Source organism: Lissotriton vulgaris, chromosome 9, assembly GCF_964263255.1.
Source record: "Lissotriton vulgaris chromosome 9, aLisVul1.2, whole genome shotgun sequence".
Taxonomy (NCBI): domain Eukaryota; kingdom Metazoa; phylum Chordata; class Amphibia; order Caudata; family Salamandridae; genus Lissotriton; species Lissotriton vulgaris.
In genome coordinates, this window is record NC_141697.1 from 880,820,316 (window position 1) to 880,841,288 (window position 20,973).

Here is a 20,973-nt window from a genome sequence, read left to right on the forward strand (position 1 = left end):
CTGCCATCATTGAGGGGGTTTGCATGCCTTTACATTTAACAGTTAGCTTGTGAAGAAGGGCTGGACAAGTGTGCCTGCTTTCCGCGACCTGGGTTGCCGAAACCTTGCAGCTCAATTTGCATCTGTGCACTTTATTTCTAAGGGGAAGATTCATTGCAATTCACATTGTCAACCACCATGGTGAAAAGCAGAGCATCTGGTGCTTTGCCTGCCCCCGTACCGCCCACATGAAGCGCACCTCAATAGATACTGGAGAGGGCAGTGGGACTTATACGCACTGAAATAGCCCTCACTGAGAGGAGATTGTCCATGAGTTTTTGCAACAATCCAGCATCCGTGGAGAAAGCATCCCTGGATCTTTTGTCTACTCCCCCTGCTTCCTGCTCCATTTTTTCAGATGGGAACGGCTGCTACGTCCCACACTGGTAGACTTAAGGTACCTGCTAAGGGTAAAACATTTTTTTAGACTGGGCAGCATTGTGGAGTATCAGATGCAGCCACCCAGACAGACATTGAGGAAGACTTTCAGGCAGATAATGCAACAATGCTGGCTTGGGGGAACCCTGTTCTCCAGCTTTTGGAGTCTTAAGAGATAGGCATGTTTCCACCTTTATTTGATTATGGCCAGGAAGAGCGTATATTGATGATTGGAGAGGATGTGGTCTGACGGCTAGATTGCCGACTTTGGAGCTTGGAAATCAAGGTTCGATCTTCGGGGTCGCGTCCACATCCTGTGATTCTGGGCAAATCACTTAATCTCCCTGTGCCTACCAAAAAAAATGAATGTGTCCTTGTGTAACGTAACAGGTGCTCATGTAAAGTGCTCCAATACCTTTGGGTCGAGTTCGCGCTATGTAAATCTGCAACAACAACAAAAAATTGCATCACTAAACTCAAGGTTCTGGTACAGACTGAGCCCTCTTTAGCCCTAGTTATTGAAATCCAGCTTATGTCTTTTCTGGCACAGCAATCTAGGGCCATACACAATTCCTTCTAAGGTAGCTAACCCTAGCTTATTGCTCCAATCGAGCAACAAAATCCCTCAAATTAACAGTTTTCAAAGGCAGCAGGGGCACCCCAACGTTTAGAGGTGCTGTTCACCCAGCTCATTTAACACCTCTGGCCACTCAAACACAAGTGACTATCCCTATGGCTGGGGTTTTGGTGGTTAAAGTAGGTAATCCTGATGTGTTTGCTAATTGGACTATTATAAATCTTCCCCAGCTGTGTATACCTATGTTGTGGTTTTTGACTGGTATAGCCCCTTTACAGAAACATTGTGAGAAGTCATATGGGGAGCTGTTCAACAAGGTACTGAATGAGTTAGTTTGTAACAGCTACATTCCCTTTGCTCTTTCTGATGAAATCATGTTCACCCAAAGGATTGGCTGGATTGGTGCGGGTCCTATTACTTCTCAAGGGGACTGTGTTATCATTAATTATAAATCCCCATCCGTGGCTTGGGCATTACTGAGCAGGAACCCAAGCAGATCCATCCCTGTGAGCTCCTTAGTCCCTGTCCCTCTTGGGTTTTTCTGTATGCTTTACTTTTTACGTGCACCTTCCCAGAAGTCTCAGTCTCTGGCACTGTGTTGCGGAGGGCTTGAGGATACCTTGAAGCGAGACCAGTTTCTATACCGCTCAGTTCCTCTGTTACCTCCTCTGTTCCTCTAAATGTTTGCTTTAATGTTTCTGTAGGGAATCAGTTTGATATCTTATCAGAAGTCGATTGACTGCCATAACCTCCTTCTAACAGCCTGCATACTGATGTATCTAGGGGACTTTAATCTCTGAGAAGGGGTTCGATGTAGGGCCAGCAAGGTCTGGTTATTCTTCCTCACTTGTGAGTTAGAACGTAGCAGGATTCAAATATAAGATCCTAAACCCAGATTGGCTGGACTTTATTGATACATTTGGTTTTGCTGTCTTGCAGGAAACCTGGGTTATTACGTCGATTTCATGCAGGGGATTTTCCTGTTACTCTTGCCCTGCTATACCCTCTTCTCAAGGGAGAGACAGTAGTAGCCTCTCAATATTGGTAAAATTAAATTTTAGGGTAGAAGTATCAATTATTGACTCAGATATTCCTGCATACCAGGTTCTGCTCATCAAGGATAGTCAGGGTTCTTTTTATTTTTATTTGGTACATTTTTACAACATTGACTTCACTGATTCTTACAGGTTTTTGTTTGAGGATTTTTTTTTTTTTTTTAGTAATCTGAAACCTTATTGGTCCGGTTACGCACTCCAACCATGATTTCTGTTATCTGGGTATTTGAATGGCAAACTCAGGGATATGTCTGGAGAGCTGGATTTCACAGGTTCAGAAGGGGAAGCCGTACCACTGGACATTATAGGGAGAAAGCCGAGGAAATTTGTAATCTCATACCATCTTGTAGATGTAATCAATTTCTTTCAGGGCGAAGGGCCAAGTAAACCCTCTTCTGGGGAGGAGTCTGTTATTGATTACATATTCGCTCCCAGGCTCTTCCTGCAGTGGTGTTCTAACAGTTCCATCATAGAGACCCAATCGGGGATCCCAATGTATTGACAATGGAAGGGGGTTCCCCTTTGGTAGGGACAAACACCCACACAGTATGTACCAATAATTTACAGGCATTCAAGAGAGGGGCTTTCATTGGTTTGTTTTCTGAAAGATCCCAGCTCTACACTCGGTCTCTGTAAAGAAGTGTTGCAGAAACGAGTGTGGGTTTCCCAAAAAAAGCGTTTATTCCAATGCGAAGAGAGCCGTCCCAGCTGGCAGGTTTCAGTACAGACAATAACTGCCTTGCAGGGAATGCTCACAGAGTAACATTCTCAGTGACACAACATAGTTCCAATGATTTAATACAACATGTCACCACACCTCCCCCCTTTTAATGAGAATAAAAGTAAACAGCATAACAAAAATGTAGAACAGAAAATGGAGAAAATTGAATATAAAGAAATAAAGGGTTAAACATAATCTCGCAATTGACTTGGTCTGATAGACACTCTGGTGCTCTTCCTGACCCCATTCCCCTCTGAAACATTGTTGAAATTCACATTTCTTGGAAAAATACAAGGATCTTTAGCAACTTGAGAAGTGCACCACCAGTTTCCATTAGACAATTTCACAGCATTTCTTCGAATATCTACTACTAGTTGAGAATCTAAAAATTTTGAAAGACCTTTTTTTACTGAAATAGGGTTTTTTACTTTAACCCAGTCTCCTACTTGAATATAGTGAAAATCTTTTTTTTACAGGTCTACGATTTTTAAAACTAGCTTCAGAAGATTTTTTGTTTGCAGATTCCGACATGTTTCTCATGTCACCACCTTGATGAAAACTTTTCACCATCCAAAAGGGGTAAACTTGTGAACAAGCTTTTCTCCCCCTCATAAGCTCAAATGGAGAGTAATTGGTCGCAACGTGAGGAGATGTGCGATACGACCAAACAAGATCTTTAATCGCTTGAAAAACACAATTTCTGGATTTGAAAGCTGCTTGAACACACTCTACAACAACTCTGTTAAACCTCTCCATTTTACCATTGCTCTGTGGGTGATAAAGCGGTGTCCTAGTGTGCTTGACACCACATATTTTTCAGAAAAGAATGTATTTTGTGCAAAACAAATTGAACTCCATTATCCGTTAAAGTTTCTTCAGGATACCCTTCTCTAAGAAAAATTCTGTTCAAACAATCAATAACACTCTTTGAATTTGGTACACTGATAGGTTCAACTTCTACCCATCTTGACAAATGATCAATGAGGACCAGAAAGTATTTTGAGTTGTTGGGGAGAACATGAAAAGGACCCAAAAAATCCATACCCAACTTTTCCCAGGACCTGCCAGGAGTGGATACCTGCGATTCGACAACACCCTCTAAAACTAGCACCTTGTCACTGGCATTGCAACGTGGGCATTATTTGACAAGTTCATCCACTTGAGAATCCATTTTAGGCCACCAAAAATCAGACCTCATCTTTCTTTTGGTAATAGTGGCACCAAGATGGCCTGAATAAGAAGCTAAAACGATTCTTTCTCTGTAGCCCGATGGAGGAACTAATTTGTCACCTCTTACAATTATTCCACTTTCCATTGAAAGTTCATCACTATTCTTCCAAAACATTTGGAGATCAGGAGAAAGGCATTTCTCTTTCGGCCATCCTTTTTTTATATGTAGAGAAACTTCTTTAAGTACAACATCATTGTTCAGTTCCCTAATCCAATCATCTTCCATAAAAGAAAGAGACTCTTGATGTATATTCGCCACAAAACATTCCTCCACTTCAGTCTCCCAATCTTGTTCATCATTGTCAGGAATAGGAAGTCTAAAGGGACAATCTGCCCTGCTGTTTCTCCCCCCTGGAATATATTCCACACAAAAAGTGTATTCAAGTAATTTTGTTGACAATCTTTCTAAACAAGCAATTGTACGCTTAACATTTTTTACTTTTAAAATATCAACTAATGGTCGATGGTCGGTTTTAAGAATAAATGACCTGCCCCATAAGTACGGTTTGAATTTGTCTATACTTCAGCTACAAGCTAGAAGTTCCTTTTCTATAACGGAGTACTTCCGTTCAACGGGACGAAGAGTTCGAGAAGCAAACCCTACTGTGTACTCCTTCCCTTCAGAATAATGCACCAAAGAACTGCACCAAGTCCATACTCACAAGCATCGACTGTGACAATGGTCTGTCTTCCTTCAACAAACGCTTGTAAGGCTGGAGCTGAAAGTATGTGTTCTTTGATTATCTGAAAACCTTTCTTACATTCGTCTGACCAATTAAACATAGCCCCTTTCTTTAGCAAAGACCTAAAGCATTCAGTGGTTTTCGCAAAATCTGCTCTTTATTTTGGGGAGCAGGTGCTTCAAAAATGCTTTTGACTAATCCTGGTCTAGGTTTAATACCCTTTTCAAAATTATAAGTCCCAGGTACTCTATCTCTTTAGCCTTGAAAATACATTTACTCACTTTCAGTTTTTGTAAATATAAGGATGTCATCTTCAAAGACAACTACATTAGGATTGTGTTCAAACATTTCTGACATGAATCTTTGGAAGACTGCTGCCGCCGATGCTAGCCCAAAAGGGAGACAACAAAACTGAAAAACACCATCCGGGGTGACAAAGGCAGTAAGATGTCTGGAATGAGGGTGTAATTCAACTTGGTGATAGGCGGCTTTAAGATCAAGCTTAGTGAACCACGCTGATGACCCCACTTTGGCGATAAGATCTTCGATTCGTGGTAAAGGAAACCCATCAACCCAAATGGCTTCATTAAGTCTGCGCAAGACAACACACATTCTGAGATCACCTGACCTTTTTCTGGCTAGAACAATGGGGAAAAGCCAGAGAGTGGATTCAACCTTTTCAATTATTCCCTGATTGCATAGTGTTTGCAAATGTTTTGAAAGATCACTTCTGATACTTAAAGGAACGTTACATAACTTGTGTTTGATGGGAATGACATTATCTTTAACCTTGATGGAATGCTAGAAAATGGTGATCTTTCCAAGGCGATCTTCAAATATTTTACTAAACCTATGTTCCCAATCATTACTAAGATGAGTAATAGACAAAGAGTCAGTCACAGAGGTTACTAGAAAATCCTGTTTAGGTTGTTTGTCAATGAAGACAGGATTAACTGATCCAGGTTTAATAGTCAAGCCAATTTCCGCTTGATAAAGAAGACCAAGAACATTAATTCCTCATCTGGCTACATACACTTTCCCTTTAATGATTACCCCTTGAACATTAATGCTAGCCCAGAAATATCCAAGTAATTCAATCCTACTTCCTTCAAAGGCTACTGTAAGAACATCTGGAGGCAATAAACTTTTAGCTGACCAACATTTAGTGTACTTGTCCTGTGACACAATAGTGATGCATGCACCTGTGTCTACGTTCAATTGAACGTGATCATTTTCAATAATCACATCAATTTCAGGATCAGAAATATGTTGACGATTTCCTTTTTCATCACAATTTTTGATAACAACAACATACTCTTTGGTTTATGACATCCTCATGTGGAAAATCACCTTCAATGTTGAGATTGTCATTATCATTAACAACACATCTTACATTTCCTCTTACATATCCTCTTCTACCTCTCATGCAAATTTTGGCAAAGTGTCCCATTTTGCCACATTGACCACATTGCCGATTAATGGCAGGACAATTCTTAAAAGAAGATACATAAAATGATGAACCGCATCTGTAACAAAACATCTTAGAATCATATTGTCTGCTTTGCGCAGAAAATCTGCCACCTCTAGATATATTAGGTCTTCTGAAATTGCTACATGGGACAAAAGGGAGTTTAGCAGCAGGTATACTAGAAACAACACCAGAAACAGTAGTGTTAGATAAAGCTGTTTCAAGTTGTTTTACATCTTCTATTGAAGTTTCAATGGTTTTGGCAATATCGATCGCTTTATCCAATGTGGGATATTTGCATGTAAGTAATCTTTTCCTATTGATAGTACCGTGAAGATCCCAGGAAGGGTAGTTTTTGAGTGTCTGCAGATTTGGGCCAGTGATAACACCATCTTGTCCCTTTGTCCGTAATGCTTTCACCCAGGACTAGGCACAGTAGAGCAGTGCCTGAACCTCCACTTAATCATAGACAAATATACCATCGCCAAGCACTGCCTGCTGTACCTAGCCTTTATGGATTTATCTTCTGCATTCAATTGTGTGAATAGGGTCAAGCTATGGACAATTTTGATAGATTTGGAGATGGAAGTTCCCCTGATAAATTTTATGTATTCATTACATGATAATTTAGGGGCCAGGTTGCAATAACCTTCAACATTTTCCCTCTAGCTAATTGGATGCGTCAGGGGTGCATTGTGGCACTTCTGCTTTTCATCATCTATATTATTGAATTAAGTACCCACTTGTCTTCTTTCAACAGAGGTGTACCAAAAATTGCCATCTTACTCGTCCTGACATTGTAACGTCTTAATGGCTAGGGCGTCTATTGCCTTGCGTACTGTGGTATAGTGCTTTGTTTCATTTATTGGTAGTTTAGATATGTTAACAAACTGTGGGAAATCACATATATTAGCCTGTGTGCCAGGCAGGGGAAATCTGTCGTCCTTAAAGTTGAAAGATCAATCTTTGAGCGCTGTTCAGAATTTTAGTTACCACATTGGAACTTTTGATTCCTCCAATTCCTGGCAACCTCAGGTTAAGTAAGCACTTTAAACTATATTGGGCAGCTGGGTCCCTATTCAAACTCGTCTGAAGGGAAGACAGGGGCCGTATTTCCCCATACATTAAGATTTAAAGCTTGAAGTGCATTTCCACAGGTACATATGGAGAGGGGGTATAGGGAACAATAATGTTTTTCCCATTTAGGTGGAATAAAACAGGATTTGTAGGCAGCTTTTGAATCTTCTGCCAATCAGCTCTAACTTTATTTTACATTCTGAACTTAATCTGTAATATGCTTCAGACAGAGTTAAGGTGGCACCACTTGTGCTTTGGGTGAGTGGATGGTCTAAGATTAAAGCACGTTTTAACAGAAAAGTTATTCTAGATTGCCTTAGTTTAGACAAAGGTCTCTCAATCCCCTGGATAAAAAATGTCAGGAAGTTTTACACTGATGTTGGCCTCCACTAAATGTTTACTGCACTGGCCACTATAAGGAAATATGATAAGAGGCTGGTAAAGTCCCACCATAAAGGGTTCAGTCTCTCCAAAAGAATGGAGGAGGTTTTTAGTAAGCACTCCGTTCACAACTTTTTTAATTTCATTAGCAACAGGAGAACTGGCATTTTATTTAACCTTGGAACTCCCCTGGTGGGAGACGTCTCTTCTCTTTAGATGTAGAGCAGGCACTGTGTGGTGCCTTATGTTATGGGGCAAAGGCTTGGGACAGCAGTATACCAGCATTTCCTTGTGATGGGTCGGCTGAGCAATCCTTGCTGTATTTTATTTTTTTGCTAATTTTACAGTTGTTTTTTTTCAATAGTGCCTTAACCATATTCTGAAACCACTTGCCTTTAACAAATGATGGGATGTCTTAACATATTTTCAGATGTTAGGTGCTCCTGCTTTCTGTTGCAGTGTTTGATGCCTGTAAAAAATAGGAAATCAATGGGGTTATAATAGCAGTAGTGGCAGTTCATTGCTGGAGTGCAGTGCCTAATTTGGGCTGGTGGTTGCCGGTGATGGGCACCGGCACTTATTTTGGCGAACCAGCACTTATTTTTCCATTTTCAATATCTACTAAGTGCAAAAGAAGTAAAAGCACACAGAAAGGAAAGACAACAGAATAAAAAGACAGCCAAAACATTACAAACAGAGAGCAGAAACCTGCAACAGCCAGAAGGAAAAAGGGTCAGCAACTGTCTTGCAGTGGATACCAGCCTTCGTATATGACTTGCTAACATTTAATTGCACCAGTCGCTGGCATTTGAGCACAACTTTGGGCACCGGCATCTTTCTTTCACAAATTAAGCACTGCTGGACGGATGATGGTAGTGGTAGCAGTACATTGCTAAGTTAATGTACTTTATTGCGGCAGCGCTTATTGTATTGGGCTATGTTTTTAATGAATCATGTATTAGTGTTTTTGAGTTTTATATTTTTAATGCTTTTTCATGATGAATTGAATTGTTCTCTTTTATGATGTTAATAAAACATTTAATAAAGATATTTTGACTTGACTCTGCCTGGTGGCTGGCCCGATGGCCGGACTTTCCCTGTGGGCCCTTTGATACAACAGTAATTTCACTGTAATTTCTCAATGCAAAACCTTTTCTACCTCTATTTTACCACTGAAAATGTGTTTGGGCCTTTGACACCACGTATTACCTTCAGGAGACTTTACATAAAGATGAACAGTCAAAAATGCAATTATAATTATTATTTAAGACAATAAAGAGAGTTGTTGAGTATTAAAGGGTTTTATTTTCTAGTCAAAAGTTAATTTTTCTCTGACCCTTTATTTATTAGTAAAATATTAATCAAGTTACATAATTTTCAAAATAGGAAAAATAGAATTAAATACAGAACATATTATATGTTGCATACAAAGCATTCAATAAAGGAAAGAAATAAGACATCAAATGTCAATCAGAGTTCTTTAAAGAGTTCAGGAAATATAATTCAAGAGTGAATTATGCCAGCCTAATCAATAATTAATAATTTGCAAAATCTCCCATAAAGAGAAATAAATGCATAAGACAAATAAATCCTTTCAAAAACTAGTTAATTAGTCAAAGCATAAATTTAGAGTTTTAACATCTAAATCTAAAAAAACGTCCTATCTGTTGCTCTCTCTGCCCTCGTCTGTGATTTAGGAGAAAGATAGCCCGCCCTTCACAAGTCCACAGAGGAATGTGAACTGCCTTGCCAAAAAATATGACGTGCAAGGACTTTTCTGAAAAAATATGAGCAAGAAACCGCCCACCTCTCAGACGCAATCTCCTCCCAGCCTGCAGCAATCTCCTCCTGCAATGTTTCTCGTACCTAACCCATATGATGTCTGGTCTAATCTGCTCCCTCTCAAGAGCTCACATGCCCCCCTAAAGCCTAAGAGCCAACCACGCCTTCAAAGAGGTCATTATTTATACTCTAATTCTTGATGGACTACAATAAAATGTTTCATATTCGGGAAAAACTCGCACTGTGAAAGGCTACCATATTAGACATGAGGGTCTCACCATTCCGTTCTCATTGGAAATTCCAAATCATACCGGTTGTAACAAAAGAAGCGTTGTGATTAATGAATTTATATGTTTTAGCAACATTTACTAGGAAAAATGTTTCATTCTATTTTCCTCCTTCCTGTCACATTGCACGCAGGAAGGATCCTTTAACTAACACTGGTACCTTGGCACGATCACAAGAATGTACAGTTCACAGTGGCCTTGACTCCTTCTGTACCTGAGGCAAGGTGGTATAATCTGCACATGCTCTCTTCTTTCAATACAATTCACAGCCTTGCTGGATTCACTGGCAGCCATTTTATCTTAGGCCCAAAAATAATATTAATTTACTAAATGAATCCCATTATGTTTTCCCAGCCCCATAATAATACCCTGTATAAATGATCACCGAGCAAAGCTATTAGTTTAAAGCAGCTTTTCTTATTGTTTGTGCACATCATGCAAAAATGTGCAATGTGCAACATAGCATAATGCATGCACTGATGTAAAATTTCAAAGCGCACACAGTTAATACATACCCATAGCAACATGCTTTAATGTTTAGATAGCTTTTCATGGGAAAAAAAGTGTTTGCCCCGCGTGTAGTGTTTGATACATTGTTAATTAACACACATTATAAAAAGAGGTGTTTTAAACTGAACATGTTTGTCTAAATATGCAGCAAAGCCAAAGTCTCTTCAGACAGGAATAGTGAATGTAGATTGCAAGGAAAATGAGCTGGGAAGAGAGAACCCATTCTATGATTATCTTCAAATCTAAAAAGGCCACTTAAATCACAAGTTTTTCTCTACACTGCTAAAACATGTTAATTCAGCACTAATATTTCAGAATGACTAGGCCTCATTTCATATTTTCATTTGCCATGTGTTTTCACTTGCACCAAAATGTGTGTATCAATTTAAATGCAGTCTGTCTGAAGCACAAAAATAAAGCAATTTCTGACTCCAGAATAAATCTGCACTCCATCAATCCACCCTTTTGATGATTTAAATCAAAATTCCTCAAATTATTATTAAATCATCACTCTTATTTAATTTCACAGGTGACATTTGTATTGCCTTTTTATTGCAAAAGCTGAGCATATGACTTCGATTTCTAAGGCAAACACAAGACTTGTCTGTAATCAGATCATATATAGCCAATCTCAAATGTTTAGTGCAGAGTTCTCTTAGTAGCTTCTTAGAACTGTTAGTCTTGTCTAAAATAAGTAACTATAATAATAAAAGGAGAATACGACAGGACAGTTTCAGCATTTCTTTGCTCTTTGTCATCACCTTGCCATCGGTATGGCTCATACAGTGTGGCATTCTGTACTTTTTCCATGCAAGTTTAATCACTTAGGTGCTGAGAATCTCTGACAGAGCACCATCAATCCTTTGCACTTTTTCAACCTAAGCCTTTCACTCTTATTTTCACTTTGATCAGATTCAGATGTTTCAGCAAGGCATCTTTCAGATCAAAGTTGTTGCACCATCCATTATGCAGATCTTGTGTAGCAGCTGCAATCTGGTGAGAAACTGCACACTCTGCATCAACCAGACCTACAAAGCAATGGCTAGTGTTCTCATCAGTGTTTTCCACAAATGCATTTGCATATGCATTTTCAAGCCACTTTGGTGATGCTGAAACACAGTTGTTTGCAAAGTGTAACTCTGGGCTGCCTTTGTGTTGCTTTATTATGCTTAAAACTTCAGGCAGATAGCTACAATCCATTCCGTGTTCAATCTGTTGTTCTGCACTCATTATCTTTGAGACCTCATTATGATCTGATTTCAGAGAAACTGGCAATCTATACCTGGGCATCAGTGTTTGCAATAACACATTTGCCACTATGCAGTTGTCACTTTACTCAAAAATAGTTCTGATACAACCCTGTTGTTTTGCTTCTGAAAAATGTTCTTGAGCCTCTTCTAATTTACCTGTGAAGATTCCATTTAATCTATATGCTAACAGAATACAATTGTGTGCAACTGAATTAGTATTTTTCTCTCCCATGACAATATTGACTCCCATTTGAGCAGATATACTGCATGTTATGGTAAGGGCAATCAATTTTGAATTCTGGCTTGAGATATCTACTGAAATCCATGAAGCTTTGACAACGTAATGCATAAGGAGCACAGCATGTGCTGCTTTTAATGTGTCATTGTTACCTTTCAAATTTAGGCCATCTACAAAATGGACATTGTTGGGCTGAATCAGACGTTAATCCTTAAAGTCTGATTTTGGTGTTATGCATATTTTTATGACATTTAGACATTCATATTCAGTTTCATCACAAACCAATTAATTTGCTGACATTTATGTGAAGTTAGGGTCAAAGGTCATTGGGAAATACATCACAGACCTTTGTAAACATACATGTTTTTGAATAGGCACTGAAAGAGCGCAGCCCTCCCTCTCACTGCAAATTGGTGTATTTTCTTTCAAGTAAACTTTCATTCCTAGTGCTGGGGCCAACATTTTTTCTCTTCCAACTCAAGGAATGCTTTGGTGCAATTGTTGTCCAATGGAAGCGGATCAGACATATCCTTGTGTGTTAGCCTCAGTAAAGGCTTAGCCACTAGGGAAAGGTTTAGTAACCGCTCTCTACAGCAGCTAACCATTCCCAAAAATGTTCTGACTTCTTTCTTAATTTGAGGTGGATTTATCTTGGGAATTATTTCCTCCCTCTCTGGTGACACCTTTCTACCTCTTTACAATTTTGTGTCCCAGATATTCATCTTCTTTTTGACAGTACTCCTGACTATTCTCATGCAATGGCACGATGATATGAACTTGACAAAAATCAATAGCAGTAAGCCATTCTTCAGCACATGTAATGTGAAAAAATATATTGGCTGGATTCGGGACCACAGGACAATATGGAAAAAATATGCTTTTAATCTCCTGCACTATTCTGTTGTTTTTATTTATTTTCTGTGAACCTGTGATCAGAAAGTTACACAAACTTCTAATCAATTCTGTCAAAAATCCTTTTATTGGTAACATTTCTGCAGCTGATGATGTTCTTGAATACCTGTCATCTGGTTCTAATTTTAATAAGACCTGTTCTGCACATTTTATTAATCTGGCATCCTTCTCTGTGATCTCTCTTATTTCTGTGTTTATTATTTCTTTCAAATCAGAAGGTAATTTTTCAACTGTCTTTTCTGAAAACAATGCTACAGCTGTCTCTTGTTGGGCCATTTTAAAATGTACATCATCATCAGGAATCTGAAAATTAACATTATCTGTTGTACAGTAATCTTTGCTGTTTCATTTTCAAAACATTTGTTTTCCTGCTCGGCCTGAGTCACAAACAACAATTTGGCAATTTTCTCATATGGGCTTAATTTGGGTGCACATTCTTCTAAAACTTGGTTTGTAATTTTTTTGTTTAAAATTTCTACAACTAAAAGTGGACCTTCCGCCGCTTTCACAATGGACTTGGTAAATTCAGAATTGTGAGGGGTAAAACTCCCATTTTCAAACACAGCAACCTGTTGAACTGGGTTCTGTTTTTGTCTCTGGAAATAATTCCCATTTGCTCTGGACAACTTATTTAAATTAATATTTGCATTTTCCATATTATGTGGGACCATCTGTGCTTGGAAATTTCCTGCGATTGGTACCTGTTTCTGAACTGACATTTGCTTAGCTGGCATATTTTGCATCTGCATTTCTCTATGTTTTTGTGCATCATGTTTAAATTTATATTTCTTCTTCCAATGCTCAAATCTGTTATACAGATGGCAAAAGGACACATTTTCCAGCAGTACAACATCCTTAAATGAATTTGCACAAACTAAAACACCTTTATTTACATCCTGTGTTCTTTTAATCTGTACACAATCAACATCCTTTGCTGGCACTCTGCCCTTCAGGAAAGTAATCACTACAATGTTTTTCTACATAACTTCAGAAATTGATGGTGCATTCATGCAAACCCTTTTCATTGTCTCCTCACCTGGCCTTTGCACAACAACTTTAGATACAAACCACAATTCAGTTTTCAAGGCAATGTCAAAGAACATTTCCAAATTAATGCACAACTCTTTTAAAATTTCAACAAATCCATCTACTTGTGGGTACCACAGCATAAGTCTGTCTCTCAATTGTGGAAATGTGTTCAGAAATACTGCAAGTTCACTTTTATTCTGTAGCCTATGAACATCCAGTTCTACCACCTTTTCTCTCAATGAGCAAGCTAAAGATTCTCCCTCATCCCGTTTATTATTTTTCCTAAAAAGGTCTGGTGGTTTCTTTTTCTTCTCAATTTTTCTTCCCCATTTGCCTCCTAATTTCTCAAACCCATTGCATTTGAAAATATATTTTATTATTTCTGCAATGTGAAAATGTATTCCTGAATAACACATTTTCTCATTTGCTTCATCATCCATATGTATCCTGAAACTTGTCTGAAATGGAAAACTCCTTGAAACATCCATTTAATAATTTTGAGCCAAATCTGTCAGTCCATCATGTGTAATTTCTGCACATGCGGCTGTTTCCTTACTCAGGGAAATTAATTATTTTTTCTGACACTGGTTCATGATTTAAACAGCAGTGACTGTTAATTTCTTCATGTTCAAATGTTGAATTTAAAACATTAAGCTGCCTCTCTATTTCAGGGTCTCAGTTAATTTGTTCCCCCATGCTCTCCATCTTTTTAATCACAGGTGCTTTCTCAAAGCAGGTTTGAAAAATCCCATTTTCAAATATATTAATTTTATCCTGGGCTGCAGATGTTGTAAAGACCATTTTCCTGCCACCCTTCAGTACCTGGACTGTCTGTGGTAATTTCTGTTCAATAATCTGTGAATTCTGAGATTCTGAAATAAACCCAGCCAAAATCACTCCTTCTGCAGCTTTTTGAACCCTTTGAGTAGGGACCATAATAATTGGGACAGTCATCATTTGTCTAGGCATTATCTGTGCATATGCAGTTTATAATTCCTGGACTGAATCAGTCACATTTGAAGCAGTAACACCTGGAGGTATCACTGTCCGTTCTGAATCAACAGGTAGTGGGTCAATCTGAAATGTCTTCACAGTTCTGTCAGTCTGTGTTTCTCTCTGTTCATTAGAAGCAGTAGCCACTGTAGTTCTTTCTGGTGCACTATTTTCAGTATTTTTAATGGGAACCACATAAAGTGGTGGACACTCAATTCAAAATGCATCCATTATTTCATCCACTGAATCATTATTTTTTTTAAAGCTTTGTATCATCATTAATTCCCTTCTCCTGCATCTAGTGCTTTACCTTTTTATCCTCACTTGCTTTGTCTCTTGTTGTCTTTTCCCACATGCTTAAAGCCTCAACTTGTGCAGCTCTAGATGGTGTCTTTATTTCACATAAAACTTGCCTTAATTTGTCAATACTTTGCAATTCAAAAGTACCATCTTTTGGAAACCTCAAAGTACCTTCTTTTTCAGTAATCTTGCACCATTGGTGAACCCACATACATGAATTTTGTCCCAAATTGGTAGACATAAAATGCACAGGTGTTCCTTCAGGAGCATCCTGAATGAAAAATGATTTTTTCACGTTACCTTCCAACAGTTTCTTTAAACCTTCAAACTATTTCATTTTTGCAATAGTTCAATCCAATTTCTTTTTTTCAATGCTGTCAGTCTCAATTTCAGTCAGTTTTACTCCTACTACTGACTCTCCACAAAATCTTACTGCAATATTGTTCTGAGTTTTTCTTAATCAAAATTATGTTATTAACAACTTAAAAACATTCACTTCTTTGTCTGTTTCACTAAACAAAGGATAGATTTATTTTCACTGCGAGTAACACATTCCACCTACTCTTCACAATGTAAGAACTTCTGTTTACTATTCAAACACTGTGAGTAAATCCCTTCTGCTTACCCTTCACTCAAGCTCAAAAGAACATGCTACTCCTTCAGTGTTACCCTTTATAGGTGAAATAACACCACAGTTTCACCAGCAAACTCTTTACTATCAATCACTCTCACTTTTACACAGAAAATAGGGGGATATTATCAATAATAGGCGAAAAATATCGCTAACGATATTTAGCGCGAAAAATTTTATCGCGAAGCTTCGCCTGGAAATATCGCCGCCGTAGCGAGGTATTATCAACACCCAGCATGGCGGCGATATTTCCCCGAAAATGCGAGAAACGCGTGCGGTAAAACTAGCGTGCCCACGCTAAGCCGCCGCACGCTAGCGTGAAAAAAATCGCGATGGGCCTATCAGCGATGATTATCGCTAAACCAATAGGCCCAAGGCTACCATAAAACGCGTTAGCGGGACGAAAAAATGCCCGCTAACGTGAAAATCGTTGCAAAACATGGAAAATGTGCAAAATGATGGTGAGCAGCCAGGGACCAGTGCAGAGGGCACTACCAACACCCAGGAAGGCCAGGCAGAGAGCCAGGGAAGGGGCAAGAGGAAGAGGAACCCTAAGTTCACTCCTGATGAGAACCAGGTACTGGTTGAGGAAGTGACGCGACACCAGCAGGAACTGTTTGTCAGTTCCACAGTCACTTTGGCGAGGAAAAGGGACATATGGCAGGAAATAATGACCAAGGTCAATGGCGTGGGGGAGCACAGGAGGACAGTGGACGAGTGTAAGAAGCGGTGGCACGACACAAAAAGCAAAAAAAAAAAAAAACTGGGAGCAAACCTAAGGGCAGCAAGTCTGACGGGAGGCGGTGGACCAGCTCCACAGGAGGAGCTGGATGAGGTGGAGGAGATTGTAGCGAACGTCATCAGTGAGGAGAGTGTCATCGGAGCCACAGGCCAGGATACTGCTGTACTGGAAGACACACAACAACACCAGGGTGAGTGTCAAATAGGAACAGGTGGAAGTGGGTGGATGGGCACAGTCGCATGCATCTACCATGCACGTGCACATAATGTCGTCAGTGGTAGCCATGAGTACTGGCAGGGTGGTGTGGACTCCAACGATGCAGTCCTGGGATGGGTAGTGGATGTTGTTGTCTACCAGGTGGTGGGCCAGTTGCATGTAGAACAATTCCCAGTGATCGGCCCTGGCAACAGGAGCACGGAGAAAGGCTGGAAGCACCTCAGGTCCATGTGGCCTGGCTCTGGAAAGTTGAGGAGGGTGCAGAATAAGTTGCGTAGCAAGCTCCATGGAAATATTGCTGTAATGTAGTCAGCTCAGATAGCAGCATCTGCCATGTAACATATGTGGGGGCAGATTTATGTCAACTGGGGCATCCCCAGGGATGCGCCAGTTTACGTGCGCCACAGTGCGCCACAGCTCCGCCACCCATGGTGTGCCGCATCTATAATGTGGTGCGCCATGGTGCCGGAAATGTGGTGCATTGCTGGAGTTGCGCCGCAAGCGCAACGCAGCTCCAGCAAGGCTGGGGGTACACCATCTGCACAATGCTGCATCAAGACCCACGCCTGCTTCAAGCAGGCGCAGGGTTCTGACGCAGCATTGCCCTGAAAGTGACTGAGTTAAATCTCATAGATTTCACTCAGCCACTTACAGGAGGCGTTCCTGCGCAGGAACGGCCCCCCTGCGCAGGAACGGCTCCTAATGGCGCAGTGGCATACAACGTGACGCATCTCCTAGATGCGTCACGTTGTACATATGGTGCATTGTTTGCGTCGCAGTTGCGTAAAATAAAGTGACGTATTTGTCGTGCAAAGAGGCGCAACAGCCTCATTAATCTGCCCTGTGGAGTTGGAATAGGTGTGACAGGGAGCGTGAGTGGATGGAGTACATAACCATGTGTAACTTCTAGCCATTGACATTGGACCGGGAGGTCAGGTGGCATGCGCTGCTGGTGTACACAGGGGAGGTGGGCCCTGGCATAGGTTGGGTGGGTGTTGTGTTGAAGCTGTCATGGACAACAGTGAGCTAGCAGTAGAAGAAGATGGCTAGTGAGTTGCACAGTTCCACTCAGGGAGTCATGTTTTTGTTATTGGAGCAGGAGCCTGAGAGTACCCTGATGATGCAGAAGATACCCTTGCTCCCGTGTGTGTTGTCATTCATTTAGGTTTACAAGGAGCAACCCTTGTCCAATCACAAGCGTTGGAGATGCATGTGTATGGCATCCCTGTGGTGTGCGTGGTTGTGTGGAGTGTATATGGTGACCAATAACCACTCATGTTTCGGCCATCCAACGCAGGATACACACCAGCACATTGTTGAAAGTGGCAGCTGGCCTGCTGGTGTGGGTACAACAGGGTACCTTGAGTGGCACAAGTGTGTTGTCACAGTTGTACATACACTGCCTGAGGTGGGGGCTTGCAGCGTTGGAGTTGGAGTTGTTGTGTGGCCTGTGGGTAAGGGTGGTGATCAGCTGGTCTACAGTCACTCTCCTCCAGCAGTGGTGATTTACCTGTTGTGTGCGGTGGTCTGTGGACTGTACAGTGAATGTGGGAATGGATGCAGCATGGTACAGTCCTGTGGAAACAGGTGTCGTGTACAAAAGTCACTTAGGTGCCTGTGTAGAAGGTGGTGTCCAATGTGTGACCAGCAGCATGGGTGGAAGTGTGGGTGGGTGGGTGGGTGCACAAGCCCCATCCCTGTGAAGCTCCTGTGACAAGGTGCCTGCATTCACCACACCTGCTGCACTGCTTGGTCTCTGACCCCTCATAAACAAGATGCATGTGAAGTCACATAGAAGGTCTACCTGTCTGGCAACCTCCACCACACACTAGAAGTATGAAACCTCATCTTGGCGTACACACTATAACGACCAGTACACTCAAGGGACTTTGGGGCATATTATCAAGCCTGTGCGCTAAAATTATCGCCGCTTGATCGGCCGAAAACGGCCGATAAAGCGGCGATAATGGGCTTGATAATATGCTCTGTGGAATTCCAATCGAAGCCCATGTTAGATGTCTTCACATCTAACATCTAACAAAGAGAAACAACACTATCTTAACCTAACAATATCACACTACACTAAACTAACTATACCTAATCTAAAACTATTCTATATCTAAATCCTAAAATACAACTATATACAAACAAAAAAAAGATAACAAGGAGGGAAGGCAGAAGAGGGGTGTGGGCCAGAAGAAGTCCAGTACTATGGTACCCCAAGTTTGACGGCAATGTCATTCAGCCGCCGGTTCATCGTGACCAGTTCATTTCGCACGTCCAGGAGCAAGCTGTTGTTCCTGGCCAGCTCTGTTAGAATGTCTTGTTGTCTGTCAGCCCTTGCCGGCGCTGGGGTGGGTGCCCCCGGATCCTGCCCTGGTGCGTTCCGGCCAGCTCCCTGGCTGGGTGCAGCTTGAGTTGGCCCCTGGCTGCTGGTACCTGGAATGGCTGATGTGCCTGGTACCGGAACAGGTGAGACCACTGTGTCTGCATGTTTTCCACCGCCAGCCTTGCCACCAGCCTTGGATTTGGCAGATGAGTCACTGTGTCCCACAGCCTCTGGCATCGCACGCCAGGTCCCATCCCGCCGAGCAGCAGCGTATATCCGTGCCATGGACCGGAACCCTCTCTTGACCCTGCGGCAGTGAAGCCACCGTTCCTTGGCCACATTGAATGCATGGGTCTCCTCTGCATTCATGTTGTCTGAAAAAAATGGGAAACGTCAATCCCAAACCAATTACACTGGTTCATTTGCCTATCATCATATCATATGGCACAAATCACATACCACATGGGAGGCAACACACATGTCACATCCTGTAACGTCTCAAACTGACCTGCCCACATAATTGACAAGCCCTACTTTCCACTATACAGGCCCTGGAACGTGACATCACAGTACATGGCAGGTGTGATGTACAGACAAATCAGACGCCAAATGAGAGAGTCATAACATATCACCTTTGTGCATCCTGAGAGTGTTTGCCAGTGTGGCCATATGAATATGTCAATGGCAACACTATGTAAGCGCAGCCTATATGCATGGGAATTAGACCGGGACACCCCTACCAACAGCAGGTGTCAAGAATATCAAGGAAGTTCTCCTCAATATTGCTGCGTACATGGGCAGGAAACAGCATCAAAACACGCCATAAAGGCCTACACAATATGCACCTCAGGAATCCCATAGCTGTCCTGGTCATGGGGCAAGGATGTATCCTAAGTCCAATGCTTTCCAATCTATACTTTCGTCTGCTGGCCAACGTCGGGAAATAGTACGGCTCATCTAAGTGTATTGTATGCCGACAATAATCAGTAACTGAGTACGTGTGGGACGAACTACACTGACACACGTCTCTGTTGTACAAGCAGCATGTTGAACATGCGTAACTAGAAGAGCGTCAACAAATAGTAACTAAACTGCAGCAAAACAGACCGCATTCCGTTTGGCAGCCCTGAGGTATCTTGGTCACATGATAGGTGGCAGCTGGAACTGTGCTCCTCTCCCCCTTGCAAACATGTAAGACCTACCACAAACAAAATAACATGCCCTGTCCTGTCCAAAGGCCGTCAGCCAGGTTATTTCACCTGCTATGGGTACATGTGTAAAATATGGAAGAACTCCAAATGCCATCCTATTGAAGCAAGGAACCCTTTGCTGCAGGGCCTGGCCATCAGCCACACCGATGACAGCAATCCTCTGATATCATGACTACATGTAAAAATTAGTGACAAACAGCTGACCCTGCAGAATCTGCCAGCCACACTGACTCACGACCAGTCGCCTAGAACCCCTTCCATGGCTACATAGTAAAAACACCACAGGCACATCATGTGGCAGAAAAGGCGCTATGGGGCATAATACCAAGGGCATTAACGCAGCATTAGCGGGACTTTTTCCCGCTAAAGCAGCGATAATTGTATTGCCCTAGTACCAAGCTGTCGCCAACGCCAGTTACCGACAGCTTGTTGCTGATAGCGGGCATTTAGGGGCACACTTTGCATGTGAGCGATAATCATCGCTAATGACATGCAAAGTGGGCCTGCCAACATATGACCGACTGAAAACAGTTGCTAACATCTCTAACTCCCATTGACAACTCTTGTACATATTTACGCTAAGCGCAAATATTGCCAAAAGGTCACGCCTGCTAAAAGCAGTCCTCAGCCATGTCATCCAATGGAAGGTGGATAACATGGCTAAGAAGAGCATTGTCACGATAATGTGTGAATATTGCTGATGTTACTGCGATATTCATGGTTTGCGCAGGAATCTCACCGCTTTTGAGAATAACCTTGATAATATCAAGGTATCTCAGCGGTAATAAACCTTGATGCTCGGCAAAATTTCCCCCCCACCCTAACCAACCAATAGCGATAATTATCGCTATCACTTGGTAATATGCCTCTATAAGATTCTGAGTTGCATGCATGAGACCCAATCTAGCCCAGAACCTAAAGGCCTCATAAAGGA